Genomic DNA, 3,624 nt, shown 5'->3' with positions numbered 1-3,624 from the left:
CAACTGAAGTCAAACAGAGGCCGAGGCTGCTTTTATCTGAAGGTTCAGTTGAGTTGGAATGTCACGTGGCTAGCAGTTGATGCTAACTGCCGAGAGCTCAGCTGGGCCTCCCAAGTACCTGCCCATGGACTTGCCATGGGGCCTAGAGCTTTAATAGGATGGCAGCAAGTTCTTGGAGGGAGCAGCCCCAGCGTGACCCTTCTATGAGGCCAAGGTAGAAGCTGCAAGACTTCTTACAATCCTGTCTCAGAAGTCCCAGAGTGTCACTTCTGCCACATTCCATAGGTCAAGTAAATCACTAAGGCCATGCTGAGGTAGAGTAATGAGACTTCACTTCTTGATGGGGAAATGGCAAGATCGCATGGCAGAAGAGCACATTTGATGGGAGATTTTGTGGTGACCATCTTTGGAAAATATAATCGGCCACACTCGGTTCATCTACTCCTATTCTAGCTGCCAATAGAACTCACCTGTATCAGGAATGCCCCTGGGCTCCAGCTAGTTTTCTTACATTCGCCATTTACCTGTGAACATGGAATAATTCACAATTAATAAAATGCGTAGAGGAAGTCAGAGGGTATTCGTGTCACAAAAACATCATGTTTATTTCACGAAACAGACTTACATTCTTATTCCTGGTGTACACTGTCTTGATCAATTTGACATTCATAATTCTTTATTTATGTCTACCTTGACCATTAAGATCCTGTTGTCTTCCTCACCTCTGCTTTGACCCTTTTGTGTTTCAAATTGACTTACTTCTGATCCCTGATATCCACAGGAATCTGTGTATCCATACCAATGGCCCTTACAGACTCTTAACACCTCTGTCTTCAATGTTTGGCTTCTAGGCCTTTGGATTATACCTGACAACTACTAGCCTCAGGTTGGAGGTATATTTATGCCTATAATCTGAATGCTTCCTTTCAGTGAAAGCCAAAGATTCCTTGCCACACAACCTTTGGTGTCTGTGCCTTAAGACTTCCCAATGCTTCAATCTTTGACGCTTCCTATATTCTTAGGCTATTACTCTCTCCAGGTGTTTGATATTCCTATATTTCAATGACTCAGGAGATTTATTTTCTGTAGTCTCAGTATTTAGTGTATTTCGGCAAGGATTCAGGAAAAGCTTCTGTTACTCATTTAACGTATTGATGGAAATACTTTTAGGAAAGGAGGTAGGGGAAATCCCAAGGGCTTGAATAAGTGTTTTAATGGACTGAAAATAATGGATGCAAATGGAACATAACTGGATAAATGGTCAGAATCTATAACCTGTACTGATTCTTCATGGGTCTCCAACCTTTGGATGGGATGATAGTTAAAATCCATTGGTAACTGGAAGCTAGATATCCACCCCCACCCAGGTAGTGTCATATTTTGGTAGTGTCATATTAAATTTCCTTTTACTTGCATCATCTAAGGTCTCTATTTTATATAGCTAGAAATTACTGTGTAGAATGTCTTTTCCAATTTGGGAAAACTGGAAGTGTTTTGCTTTATTAGATAACAGTTTTCTTGACCTCCTTTCAACTTCTACATTACAGTTGAAAGTTTTTTATTGATCATCTATCATGTCTTAGTCCACTGTAGGAGTCTGTGAAAATGTGGGTGAGGGATATCATTAAGACGTCATTAAGACAAATAATCCTTGCCCTTGATGGTTTGCAGGGCAATAGAGCAGATAATATGTTTACGCAAATAGTCAGGATACAAGCACCGTGTTGATGTTCGTTATTGAGAAATATAATTTTTGTTAAGTATCATTTGAAACGTGCTTTGAGAAATAGGCTGTTATTTGCCAGGGGCGACTGGGGAGTAAAAAGGGCATTCCAAGTGGAGAGAACAGCTTGAATAAAAGCAGAGAGACAGGTCCACACACGTCTGCACACACTGTAGAAGCTGCACCCCCGGACTCTCCTTCTCTCTCTAGATCTTGGTTAGGGTGTTTCCAAGAGAAACGGTTGAGTGAGATTTGGAAGATGAGAGAAGGAAGCCTTTGGAGGCAGCGTAGCTGGAAACACAGACAGAGAGATTTCCAAAGCTTTCAGGTGAGCCTTAAAGAATCAGCCATATCAGTGCTGCAGGCCAAGATTGCTGGTGGGGACTTTTCTGACCCTTTCTCCCCAGGCTCTCTCAACAGGTGTGTAAACACCTAAATCCCTGTATTAAAATATACCTCTACAGAGTAGCTTCTATTCTTCGTACTCAACCTTGACAGATGTAAGTAGCTATTATTGTTTTATTATTAATTTTGCAAGGCAGGGCTTTTACTCCGGAAAGGAAAAGTGGAGTGGAAACCAGAGTGGAAGCTTAGTTACAGGTCAGACACTAGAGTGATGGGTCCAATTTTTGGTGGACAGGGAAGTCCTCAACGCTCCCCTCTGCCCAGGAGTTGCATGAACTGTTACCATACCTTAGGGTACTTGCTGAGTGGCTGTAGCACGAGAAGGACGGCAGCATTTTTGTCCGGAGACTGGGAGCCAAGAGAGGGACGTTTATTTAAGACAATGGGAAGCATTTGAAACAGGACCGGGCTATGGCAAAAAAGCGAGGAATGGAATGTGGGGGAAGGTATCAAATCCTGGAGAGGCCTCCAAGTAAGTGTCAACATTGAGGGTAAAGAATCAGAAACATCACAACCGGACTAAGAAAACTGGAAGCTTTTGTGCTTAGGAAGGTAGGGCTAGAAAAATGGCCAACCGTGCTGGCATGCATGTGATGCTCCTTCTCATGGGACAGGTGGGGCTGTGATGTGTCTATGGTACAGCTAAACTCGAGGGACCAAGTGTGGAGTGGATTGGAAGGCTAGATTGTTTAGGGCAGTAAGATGAAATTTAGAGCCCACCGAATGATGTTTCTGAGATTGCTAATACCCTGGAAGCCTTGGTTAGGATTGACTCAAGGCTGGGCAGGGCTCAAAGGGCCCCTGGACCTGGGTGGAACGAGTGAATGGCAAGGACCTGCATATGGCAGATCCAGTGCTCAGGCTCCGTGACGCCACTTAGGTGTTCCTTCTGTGGCTCCACAGATGTTAGAACACACTCGAAAGGCAGAGAGTGACTTCTATTGAAAGAATATAAAATCAAACTTGAAATTATGTAGGACACCTGTCACTTTTCATAGATGGTTGTACAAATTTATTGATTACATTTCTAATAGTATCTCCTTTTGTGCTTCTCCTCAGTGTTTTCTAGTTTAATGCTCAGAGAATCATCCATAGACATTTTTCACTGAAGACACAACTCTGAAATTTATTATAAAATGTCATTCATTTTTATTTTCAAGATGACACTTGCCCAGAAGTTCTAACATTTTTTATTGCTACTATTTGTGAATCTGAGAGTTCTGTTTTCTTTCAACTAACTGACTTTCAGTCAATTAGCTTTCTTGGGAAGTTTTCTGATAAAAATTATTGAAAAAATATTTTTATTAGAAAATATTCAAATACATTTACAAGTACATAAAAAAGAGACCTGTATCAACAAATTAGCTCCAATATCTTCTACATTTACTTTAATTCTTTTCTTTTAAGGAATAGGTATTTGGGGTGCCTGGGTGGCTCGGTTGGTTAAGTGTCTGCCTTTAGCTCAGGTTGTGATCCGGTGTCAGTCTCCCTGCTCG

The sequence above is a fragment of the Ursus americanus genome, chromosome 20 (genome assembly GCF_024610735.1).
Source record: "Ursus americanus isolate L20-20 chromosome 20, mUrsAme1.1.p, whole genome shotgun sequence".
In the NCBI taxonomy this organism is placed as follows: domain Eukaryota; kingdom Metazoa; phylum Chordata; class Mammalia; order Carnivora; family Ursidae; genus Ursus; species Ursus americanus.
This window is presented reverse-complemented; position numbering follows the sequence as displayed.